Raw genomic sequence first — 13,339 nt, forward strand, 5'->3', positions numbered from 1 at the left:
TTAGCTTCACTGATGCCCAGGCTATCAGTGAAGTTCTAAGTTGACAGAGTCCCTTTGCTTCCAGCTGAACCGACACATGTAGTCCATAAAGGCTCATCTAAACCATTCCAGAGAGATGAACATCTCTCTACTTTATGTTTTCTTAGGAGATACAAAAGGAAAGAGGAGAAAATGCCACAGTCTCCCACAGTAATGAATTAAGGAAACCTGATAAGACTTTCCTCCCTATATTTATTCTAAATCATACTGCATATTTCTTCTTTGTCAGAGGGCAACTTGGCCACTCTATAGAAAATAACTCTTCATACTCTCCAAGGATATTGTCATCTCCCCTTCTATTCTCTAAATTAAATAATCCGAGAGCCTTTACTCAAAGGTCTTACTTTATAATCCTTTAATCATTTTGTTCTTAGGCTCTGAATCTACTCCAAGTTCTCAACTTACCACTAATGTTGAAGAGTCTAAACCTATACATAAAACTTGTGTATAAAGTAATAAATGTTAAGTAAAATAAGGAAAAATCATCACTGTGCTTTCTTTTATGCTCAGTACCCATTCTTGTTACCTTAAGGACATTATTAGCTGACTCAGCTCTAGTCCTTTTCTAAAATCTTCATATATAGCAAATGATTTTCTTTGTTTTCAATTTACAGCATGTTTTTCTTCCATGTGACCTTCATATTTCCAACATATTCCTAGTTATTTTAAATTATAAATCTCTTCTAGGGGACAAGTAGATAGCAAAATAGAATGCTAGGACTTGGGAGTCAGGAAAACCCTAGTTCAAGTACTGCTTCAAATAGATACAGACTAGTTTGGTGGCCTTGGTAAATCATCTGTCATATGGGGATAAAAACAGCACCTACCTTACAGTGTTGTAAGAATTAAATGAGATATTTGAAAAGCACTTTGCAAACCATAAAGTACTATATAAATGCTTTTGTTATTGTTCACTCGTTTTTCAGTCATGTCCAATTCTTTATGACTCCATTTAAGGTTTTCTTGGCAGAAACACTAGTGGTCTGTCATTTCCTTCTCCAGTTCATTTGACAGATGAGTAAACTGAGGCAAACAAGATTAAGTGACTTGCCCAGCCAATCAGTTTCTGAGGGTTGCTTTGAATACTCTTCTGGCATTCTATTTACTATGCCACCTAGCTGCCCATATAAGTGGTAACTAGCTATTATTACTATTAAAGAACCACATGCTTCTTACTCTAAGAGTGACTTCACCTGGAAATTGAGCAAGTATATAGTTCTTTATTTTACATCTTCAGGTCACTGAAGGGAATGTTATACAATAATGAGCTCACAACTGAGCTTTGAATAATATAGGAAGAGTCTTCCTTTTTAGTTTAAAAGAAGGTTCCTAATTAAGTAATAAAGTAATTTTCATTTTTATCCCTGAATGGTCAATAGCTTACAGAAAACAGCCTGTTTTACTAACCCCAGGAGAAATGTTTTGAAGAGATTTTAGAAACTATTTACTATTTTGCTAGTAATTATTTATTTGGACATAAAGTATGAAAGATGTGAACTCTCTATGTTAGTCAGAGAGTATATCCTCCTGAGAAGTCCCATTGGGATGCCTCATACCTTGAAGATTTTGTCACTGGAACACAAGGCTTTGTTATTTCTTATGAACCTTAGAAGGATTCAAGTACCAGCCTGGTGATATATAATCTGACATCTGAGCATCAATATAAGTTAATTATGGAGAAGAGTGTCAATAGAAGGCTAACCCAGGTTATGAATTTCTTTTTGGCTACAACAATTCATGAAATGGTTAAAAACACAAATAGTCCACAGCTCTGGATCCCTTTCTGCTTGTGCAGTGACAGTGGCAAGAAAAAGAAAAGGGAAGCAGAGAATGCTAAGAAGCTCACATTTCATAAACTGGTAATTAAAATGAATTTATCTGTTGGGAGTCTCAATGTTATCTGTTCTAACAATACTTCATATGGCCATTTTTGTTATAAATTAATACAGAAGACAATGAATTCAAGATAAGTGGAAGAAAGGCTCACAGGTACTCCTCGAGCAAATAAAGGAATTAGCAGAGTTAGCTGCTTTTTTTCTGCTTGCTTTCATTTTTATTTTCTTATTCAAGTTTTTAAAAATCAAGCTGTCCCTCCTACTAGTCCCTCTCATAAAACAAATTAAAAAACAAACCCTGAAACCAAATCCCTTAATATACAAATTCCTGTTAGCCTTGTTCAAAAATGTATGTCTCTTTTAGAGATTTAGTTTCCTCACATGTCCAAGGAAAATCATTTCATGGGACAGTTGATCACCACGCTTAGCAGCATTCACAAAAAGTAAACTGACTTACAAAGGTTACATAAGCTAACATCCACTGCAGATAAAAAATAAAAAGAGTACAAGGAAGGGTTCAAAAAGAGCTAAATTAAATCAACATTTAGCACTTTTGCCAGCTTATTACCCATGGGATCCTGGGCAAGACATTTAACCTCTAGGCTTAAGATTAGTTGTTTCATCTGTAAATGAATGTGAAGGGTTTGAACTTGATGATATCTAAGGCTAAAGGCTACTTCCAACTTTAATGGCCTTCTGACTCCAATAACAAGCTGGGCATGGGAGAATACTGCAAAAACTCTGGCAAAACATATGGTTATGAACCAAGGAGAGAAGAAACCAAAAAAACCGGTTTCAGGCCTGACTATTGAAGCTATTTTTTTAAAGAGGAAGAGTCAGATGGTACTGGACATTGTTAGAAACCTAACGATTTCATTAAAAACACACATACACAAAACAAAATTGTGTTGTTTTTTTCTTTCAACGAAATTGGAATAGTGACAGACACCAATCATTTTTGATTCAGTTGTCCGTGTGTTGTCAGATCATCAGCTGGTTAGATTAAAGGTCAAAGTAAACACTCATTTAGAAGAAGGGATAAAAATGAAATGTTAGTACTTCATGTGATTACAGAAGCTCCAGCTCAACCTGTTTAGACAAGCTATCAACTACAAAAATGGGAAATGAATAAAAGTAAAGACCTTTTCTCTAACTATCATTATTTCCTAGAGAAGTTTCAAATGAAAAGACAGGGCACAACAATGAAGTCAAAATAGCCCAGGAACTACTTTAGCTGGCAAACAATTTTCTAGCCAAATGGAGGAATAGTAGCCAAGGGCAATACTATTTAGAGAACAAGATCATATATAAAGCATTACAGAGGATGATGATGGAAGATAACAAGAAAATAATGAAAAAAGCTGAAAAATAAACTTTCTTAGAGTTTGGTGTGATATCCAAATGAATTAGATTATCTTGACAATGAATAAACAACAATAATGAAATATTTATTAAACACTTATTATGCACCAAGCACTGCATTAAGGACTGAAGGGAAAAAAAGCCCAGAGGGTTTGAAACTTGCCCTCAAAGAGTTTATAATCTAGTAGGAGGAAACAATACACACAGAGAAGTGGTGGCCAGGGCTGGGCATTTTGGTCCTCAAAGTTACAGAGATGGTAAGACTAAAGGGAAGGAAACTACCAATAAAACATGAGGTCAGTAGATCTTAAATACATCTGTGATCTTTTTTTTTTTTTTTTGGTAGTACTCTGTTTTCATCAACAGTAGTTAAGGAATCATCAGTTTTGGAACCTACCACTTCAGCACCTAATCGGCTTTATGCAGGCATAATAAAAGCATTTTAAAAGTGAACTGGAAAAAAACAGCCAGATCAAAGTATACAAGAGTATACAAAGTATACCAGGAGAAGAAATCTGTGCCAGAGATAATACAATTTTAAAAGCACTCAGGGATCAATCTTCAAGATACTTCTAAGGAGAGGAATATTCTAATAGAATGTTAAGAAAAAAACAACCCACCAAACCATAAATGGTATTTTTAATGGAGAATAAAGTGACCCAAATGCATTCACAGCAAATAGCATATGCCTTTTTTTTTATCACCATAACATCTCACGAAATGCTCTATATCTCATATACAGAAAGCATCCACAGGAAAAAAAAGGAAATAGCAACAGGCAAACTAGCAGAAGACAGCTTTCTAAAACAGATGGTAATCTTAATTATCAGGGAATCTAAGAGTTAGAAGGGATCTCACAGGCTATTTAATATAACCCATACCTGAAGAACAAATGTCTTCCACAAAGAAAGGTTCATAAACATTTTTTTGTCAGGACCCATTTGTATAGTCTAGTAAAGCCTACAAACACTCCCCCCCGCCTTTTTTTGAATGACGCATTTAAATGCATATATTAAAAACCACAGGTTTCCTACAAAGAAAATGAGTTATATTGAAATACATATATCTATATCTACATATTTTTAAAGTCCAAAGATCCGAGGTTTAAGAACCCCTGCTTTATCCCAACTGCTCTTCATATTTTTTTATTGAAGACCACTATTAACAGAGAATCCACCACTTCCTGAGGCAGTATACATTCCATTTTTGGACAACTTTTAAAATGAGGAAATATGTCCTTTCATAAAACTTAAGAAGGATATCAAATACTAAATTTGGCTCTTTGCAATTTGTCCACAACTACTTTGAGCTTATCCGTTCAGAGTCAACCAGAACAAAGTCTAAATCCTCTTTCATTTGACACTTTTTCAAACTATCACACTATTCACAGAGAGGTATAGAGTACCTGTTTGTATCATCAACTTTCAGAAAAGCATGTGACTTGTTAGTGTGAAATGCAGGTTGAAGACTCTTCAAATAGAATGAACCAGATAACTTCTGAGGTCTCTTCCAGCTATATAGATCTGTAATCCTACATCAAAATTATGTACGATTTCCTAAGACACAACTAGAGATGTGGCTTTGTTCAACAATCCATTGAGTACTAACAAATTGGTGTTAAACAGAGTAATATAGTATTATTATAATAACATGTTAATAACATAAAATATATCATACAAATACACTCAAATTTGGCAAAAGTGTCTGCCAGTCATGGAAGATGCTGTGTAAAATCCAGACAAAAGAAAGTTTCTTGATGGTACCATGTCAAAGGTTCTTGTTTGAAGATGATATTGTAACAATTATATAATCCCAGGCAGAATAAAGGAATATACACTGTAGAAAGCCCTCTTAACATAATCTATAATAACAGAAGATACTGGTCTAATTTAGGATTGGCAAAGTATAGAGGACAAAATCCAGCTGGTTTTTTATTTTAAAACAAAATTTTACTACATCTGAAAATGTAAAACTCATTTTTAACTCCTCTATAGTTTGCCAGCTCATGGTCTAACCATTCACACTGGTAAAAACAAAAAGGATGAAAAGTGCAAACTGTTCACATGACAATGATGCTATGCAGGTATCTCAAGGAATGAACTCATTAAATAAATTTATCTTGGACAAATGTTACAATTACTAGGGCTCAAGTTAAATAGAAAGAGATCAAGCTGGATTGTATTTGGGAAATTCTCAGGTCATTTAATAATCATCCTTGGATTGAAAGAAATGCTCACCAATGCAAATGCCATCTTTTGACAGTGATATTCTTGAATCAATATTTTAAGGCTCTAAATCCTAGAACACTACAACATCAGAATTAAAATGACAAAAAACTAAGAGATATTAAAAGATATATAGAGTAGTGCCTTCAGTGGCCCTCTAAGCTCAACTCATACCTGACCAAGAATCACTTTTCCTGCAACAACCCTAACAAATGGTTATGCAACCTCTGTTTTAAGAACTCTAGTGAAGGGAAATCCTATACCTTACCAATCAATCCATTCCAATATAATCCAGATAACAATTACTGACATATTTTTTCTTCAGATAGTCTCATGGAAATTAAAAAAAACAGGAATTATAGAAGATATATTCCTAAAATATTTCAAAAACAAATATATTGGGAGCAGCTGGGTAGCTCAGTGGATTGAGAGTCAGGCCTAGAGATGGGAGGTCCTAGGTTCAAATCTGGCCTCAGACACTTCCCAGCTGTGTGATCCTGGGCAAGTCACTTGACCCCCATTGCCTAGCCCTTACCACTCTTCTGCCTTGGAGCCAATACATAATATTGACTCCATTCAGAAGGTGAGGGCTTAACACAAAATTAAAAAAAAAAAATTCACACACACACACACACACACACACACACACACACACACACACACACACACACACAAAAACCCAAATATATCTGCAGTGTGAATTCAATTTTTTCTCCCTTTACACAATTGTAGCTCCAAAGACTATTCTGAGAATAAAATACATTTGTAAAGAAATCCCTCTGAAAGAAAAAGCTTTTTCAATAATACTAATCTGCAAATATATTGGCTGTCATGACAGCTGTGGATAGAAAATGTCAGAAAGGTGACTATCAAGCCCCATTTCTGCTATAGTTCTGGTGTTTAAAGAGGTATAAAGATGAATTTGTTGTAAATAATACACAACTTTCAATAATTTAGCAAAGAAAGTGAAGGCTGTCTTAATTTTTCCCTTCTACCTCAGCTATATGAAAAATTATTTCAATTGAACATGGCTAATGATTTGAGTTAGAGCTGCCACTAAGAAGTGTTGTTACTTAACTTCTCAGTGTACTCTTGATACAGTTCCTTCTCTATAAAAACTGAGTAAAATCAGTTGCCATCTATCAAAAGTATGTTATATTAATGGCCTGTAAAAAATTCTGAGTAACTTGAATGAGAAAGCACTATTTAAATTTGTATTCTATTTGCCCCTCCAATTGATATATGTTTTAATAAAAGATAATGAATGGATGGTCTCCCGATTCAAATTTTAATCCGTTACCAAAATTTTAAATTATTACACCTAATGCCATTCAGCAGTTTTTGGCTAGGAGATCATCAGGATTTGTACAGGGAATGACTTTATCTAATCCAACCCACTATGTGGCAGAGACATGTACTGCTGTTTAGCTACTGGAAATGCCATTTTATAATACATACTTGTATAGTCTTCCCACATGAAGTATAGTTACATGATATGTATCAATTAGGAAGGAGGTGATTATTTCACATTATGAAACAATATAACCCATATAAAAATTTGATCTATTCCTGAACAACTGCTTAAAGTAAATATTTGTATACCTAATTATATAGTTCTATGGATTCCATTATCATTTTTGAGATGGAAAAATTTTTTATCCCAACTTGTAGTAACATACTTTAAGAATCTTTGTATTATTCTGGGATGTGTTCTACTTTTGTCTGTGTGTACAGTAGGTGCAGTTGATTCTCCTTTGTAATCCCTGCAACTTAGTACACAAGATATTCAATCTATATGATTCTGGGTACTCATATAAGAGTACAGGGACAGGAAGACTGGTTATGTGATTTAACTATTACAGCCAACTACTAGGTGAGGAAATTTCCTCTCCCAAAGCAGGCTGTAATTTTTTTTCTGCAATTTGGAATCTGAAGAGTCACCTCACATAGCGAGAAGTTGGGCAACTTTGCCTGGATGATACTGCTGGTATATGTGAGATAAGTAACTTGAACCCATGTCTTTCTGGCTTTAAGGTAGGTGCACTATCCACTGCATCATGCTGCCTCTTACAAATTTAAGTGTATCTGCTCACACATGCACATAACTTGGTTGATTTTCATCTCACTTGGAATTCTCATTGACTCCTATGGGACTTGAATGTTTAGGTTACTCATTGCCATGCAATGACTCCAGAATTTTTCTCATTTCCATAACTGGAAAAGACCAAAAGCAGTCCCAAATTTGTAACTAATAGTAAAGATACTGCCATTCCATAAATTACAGCTATCTGCCTATTCACAATGGTTTAGTTACTCTAAGAACTGCAAATAATTCAATAGTTTGGACTTAAGAGACCTGATAAGAACAACCATCATGCTGAGTGAAGGGTAGAGAGAGACAGTTGTCTAGAATTCTAGACAACTAGCAGCAACTGCCAGATCAATCAATCTGATGGGATTTATCAAATGTATAAATAAGGACCTCTGATAATCAAGTGTTCAAAGCCCCTTTACTTGTATTACACTGCACATAATGTAGTAAGGTAGAAATTAGTTCTAGCAAATCCTGAGAGACGACAAAAGGGTGATTTTAATACTAAGTCTAGCAAAATATTCACATAAGAGAGTTTATGTATAGGATTTCTCCCCAGCTACTTTTTAATTGAAAAACAGAGAGCAATTTAGACATCCCCCTAAGAGTTTGGTTTCAAAACTCTTTCTAAAAGAGTTTTTAAACTAAAGTTTCTAAAAACTTTTCTAAAATAAAAATAAAAAATAAAATGCTAACAACTGATACATCCTTCTCACCCCCCAAATCCTTCACAATATGAGGGAAAATTTTAGGATGTGAAAGAAAGATTTAATCACCTAAGTTTAACCTAAAACAAGAGAAAGGATAAATTTCCCCTTAGAGTTTTGCATTATCATCTCCTCCTTAAGCAGTACACAATTTAGAGAAGAAAAAAGGAAAGCCATACATGTGAAGAACCTGTGGGCATGGTTCCAAACTTTCTGGACAGTTTCCAAGAGTTTCTGGGCCTGGAGTTTGGGGTAACTAATGCTCTGAAGAGGTTTAGCACTATTCCACAGAAGCCTGTTTTTCCTTTCCCTCCTCAGCCCCCTCAACAGAATGTGATATTTGTTGCTTTTTAATAAATATTTTGTAGTGGCGCGTGCCCTTTCGTCTGAGATGAGAACAGAAATGCTGACAGTATAAAAATTAAGGATTCAGAGCCAAAGTTTTTGAAGAACTCTCTACTAGAAGAGGAAGGAGGGAGGAAGTGAAAGGGGAGGGGAGAAGAGGGAAAGGAGAGAAAGCTTCTCCAAGGGCAATGATTCTGAAGGCCTTGCAATGGAAACACATGAAATATTAACAAAATAGGAAGGGTAAACTTTACCAGATTTCTATGGGATCTTACTCTGCCTCACCCCCCCCCCCCAACAACCCATTCCTCTGTCATTTAAGCAACCTGGACCAAATAATCCTGCAACTGTTAGAGCTCTTTTTTTAATTCTCCAGCCTAGGATTTCTTAATCTTTTTGAGTGTGTGTGATGGATCCCTCTGGCAGTCTAGCTAAATCTAAGGACTCTTTCCCAGAAAAATGTTCTTAAATGTATAAAATAAAATACACAAGTTTACAAAGAAAACCAATTCTACTGAAATAAAGTTATCAAAATATTTTTTAAAACAAGTTCATGAACCCCAGGTTAAGAACACCCTTGCTCTAGCTTTTGATGTTTCAAATTCTTTCTGGTGATTTTAGGGCTGAGTTGGGGAATTGGGCTGGGGATTGGGATTAGAAAAAAACATACAGAGTTATCTAGTGTTCAAATGCCCTAAGTTTTATACATGAGTGCTGCATACCTAAAGCCAAGGTACAATAATATATTTTACAAATTTTTTTCTTGATATAACTTTAGGAAAAATAAACTCATGATTTATGATCACCAAATGATGCTTTTAGAGGCAAGGGGAATAGTTTAATTAGGAATAAAAGATAAATTTTTTACATCATTTCTCTACTTTTAATTATAAATTCAGCCATTGATAAAAATATTTCTCCATATATACACACATACATATGTGTGTATATATCTCTATATTTCTTCTTTCTTCCAAAAGGAAAATAGTATTAGTAACTGTGGATTTCTGTAAAGTAGTTTTCCAGGCACTGTGAAAGGCAATGAGGAACCTAATGTTAAAATTCTACAGACTTTTCAACTTGAGATTTTTTTTAAAATCAAGAATGCTAACTTTATTTAGAATACTGAAATAGAGATTAGAGCTGGAAACTAGGCTTTCACTTCATTCTCTCTCAATCAATATTTATTGAATATCTATTCAATGCGATAACTGTTTATTTAGCACTATGTGCAAAAGCACTGTGCTATGAGTGATGGGTTACAGAAAGAAGCAGAGAATTAGGTCCTTGCTCTTAAGGAGTTTTATAAACTAGCTGAGGAGACAAGATACATATGAAGACAACCAAACAGTAGGAAGCAAGCAAGATCTAAGTGTCTAACTGCCTTCCTTATCTGGAAAGGTTTGATTTTAGATGATTTCTAAAGTCTCCTTTGGCTCCCAAATCCTGAGAGTTGTACAAATAAGTCTAACAAGAATTTAGAGAGGGGAGAGACTGTAAGTTTCATGATGGTAGGAATCATATCTTATTCATCATTGGGTCTTCAACATCACATTCACTATCTTAATAACACTCTCTAAATGGTCATGGGCTAGGATGGCCAAGCAAGGATTTAATATGTATACAGAAGGTGGCCACAAGCCCACAGAGGTATAGATTTTTACAGGGTGAGACAAGTATAAATAAATGGTAGTCTGTCTATAAGAGCAGTGGAAACTTGGCATGGAAAACCAGGGCTCAAAAATCCTTCAGTAGTGTTTGTCGAGCAGCCCTAAAAGTCTCCTGTTTTTCTTTTATCCCACAGAAACCTAATTTTAAAATCTGGGTCTATCCTTGTGAAATGTTAGCAAAACTGTCACCTTTTGCTGGTGTCTCTCGCTCCTAGATCTTCCCTAAGTATAATAAAGCCAGTAATAACAATAAACAGAACATATTTGATTATCATTAATATTTTTCAATACTACTTCAAAGTGGAGGCAAGATGAGATAGTAAACAGAAAACTGGTTTAGAAGTAGGGAAGACCACAGCTGAAGTTCTTTACTAACCTTTCCCCCATAGACTTTAATTTGAAGTCTATCAGCATTGGTAGAGGAAATTTCTTTCCTTGAGTTCCCTATATCATGAAATCAGTCTGATTTAACATAAACTAACTCATTCTCTCTCTTAAGATGTTTTAAATTCAATTTTGGGATAGAAAGTTCAGCTTTATACATTTGTATACAGCATAAACTAATTTCAAAAGTCTTGTGATCCCAAATCTTTTTTTAGAAACTACCCTAAAATGGATACCATTGAGAATGACTTTTCAATACAGGGAAGTAAAATAGATCATATTTATTTTAAAAATTAAACTCAGCTTTAACTATTATTTTAAAGATATTTAAGTGCAAAGAATAACAAAATAGTCAATCTTCAATATTCAAGTGTTTGGCTTTCAAGCATTTGGGTGATTTTATTAACAAGCTTATTTATACTTTTGCACTGGCAACTGCAACCCATTTGCAATCACAGTCAGTAGAGAAAAAGATGATAGGCATGATGTATACAAGTATGTGGAACAACTGGTACCTTTCTAGGTGCTTCACTTGTCTTGTTCACCCTACTACTATAAAGAGTTCTCCATGCATTTGGTGTATGTTTTCATTATTTATTTTTAAAACTTAAGTTTTATGTTATAATTGTACTTCAAATGGTAGTGCAAGTCCTTTGGGTACTAAGGTAACATTGAGCTCTTGCTAGCGTCAGCATCTTGACAGTAGTGACTGAAGTACCAACAACCTTTCCCTTAGTTTTCGGAGGGCAGCCAAGGTAGACAGATTTACAGAAATATAATATATAGTACAATGTACTTACACCACCATTTGACACAGTTGAAGGAAAGATTCAGGTTAAAAATGTTAGTTTCAAGCATTTTATGTGATAGTAGATATAGTACAGTAGATTTCATGTGTTATAAAAAGTGTATATTGTCTGAAATTGAGTTTTTAAAAACTGAAATGTTGGCACAAAAGGTTGCAAAATTCTAGGGAATCACTAGTGAGAAAAAACCATTTGTATATTACCAACTTTATTTTGTGTACTGCATTTTACAGGTTATTTCATGGTTTTTGTGTTAGGAAAAGTGCTTAGTATCAGAATGCCATTCCTTTAATACACATCTGTTTAGAGTTATGGTTACTGTTAGAGTTAGGGTTAAGAACTCTTTGGCAATAAAGAATAGGTCATGTAAAGAGACCGAATAGTGGACAGTCTAGGAAATTTTGATTCATGAGCTTTTAAAGCTAGAGGATACCAAAGAAATTATCCAGTCTAACTCCTTTCCCTTTTTAAAAAGAGATCTGCATTTTTGTTCCTAAGTGTGTCTATAAAAAATTATTCCACATTTTCAAATCTCAGGATGTTAAAATACATAGAACCAAAAAATTGACACTACTCTATGAATGTGAATTTATAGAGCTCTTAAAATATTCAGGTGTATTCTGATGATCATATGTGTAAAATACTGTTCTGGCCTAATGGTGTCAAACATTCAAATAGAAAAGGAGGCCACTAAATGTTCATGTGGATCCTTGATGCAGCATATTGACTTAGAAAACCACATATTAACATTACCTATGTTCTATTTGTATTTTTAAAAATATTTCCCAGTTGAATTTTAGTGTAGTTCCTTTGGTGTCATGGGCCCGTGTCTGACACCTCTGTCCTAGATTAAATTGACATTAAACAGACATAATAAAATCCTTTTGAATGTTAACAAAATAATTTGTTTTCTAAAAAATGAACTTTTTCATTTCTGCCCATTCTTACAGCACTTCATTCCAAGGAAGCTTTCCAGAAACTGAGGAGCTTCTCTTTGGAGATGGTGATATGGATTACAGTTGGCAGTTTCTTTGACCTGAAAGAGATCTAGAATCAGGATTTTGAGCAAGATAATTTGAAAACTTTTAAAGAGAACTGAATCAAGATCAGACAGAAGCATACCTAAATCTACAAAGAAATGGGGATCTTGGCTCTTATTCTGCAAGCAAGAATATTTCCTTCTTCTAGATGTTGAAGGAGATATCTCAATCTTGACCAGCTTCTCCTTTAATAGCTACAGTGATAATATGTCTCACTCATAGTAACTGTCATTAGGAAGATCAAACAGATCTTCTCAATAATGCCTTAAGAGCAGCATGACATCGAGATTTAATGCTCATTTACTTCCTAATAATGTGGTTTCAGTTGTGCTGCTACGTCTCTTTCCTCTACTTGATAGTTTCAGCAAATCCCAGACAATTCTCTTCTTAAAAATGAAGAAACTGAGGCCCAAAGACATTAAGAATTTGTCCAAGTTTATACTGGTTCACACAAGAAGTGGCAGCACCAATACAAGAATGCAGATCTCCTGACTCAAAAGTTAATTGAGTAATTTTTACACTCTACTTCCCAATATAATAGGTAGTGGGTATAGGGCCTTCCCTTCCCGCCCTATTGCTGCCACTGAGATTCCCCTCTCTTCCCTCATAATCCTGCTTCTCTCTAGTGGTCTGTGATGGTGAGAAATATTAAAGGAAAGAAAGCAAGATACTCTTCTCCACCAAAAGTCAATACCTTTGTGTTAAATTGTCTAGGATAGCTTGAGTCTGGTCTTAACTTATTATTATTATTTTTTTACCCTTAACTTCTGTGTATTGGTTCCTAGGTAGAAGAGTGGTAAGGGTAGGCAATGGGGGTCAAGTGACTTGCCCAGG

This window comes from Gracilinanus agilis, chromosome 2, assembly GCF_016433145.1.
Source record: "Gracilinanus agilis isolate LMUSP501 chromosome 2, AgileGrace, whole genome shotgun sequence".
Taxonomy (NCBI): domain Eukaryota; kingdom Metazoa; phylum Chordata; class Mammalia; order Didelphimorphia; family Didelphidae; genus Gracilinanus; species Gracilinanus agilis.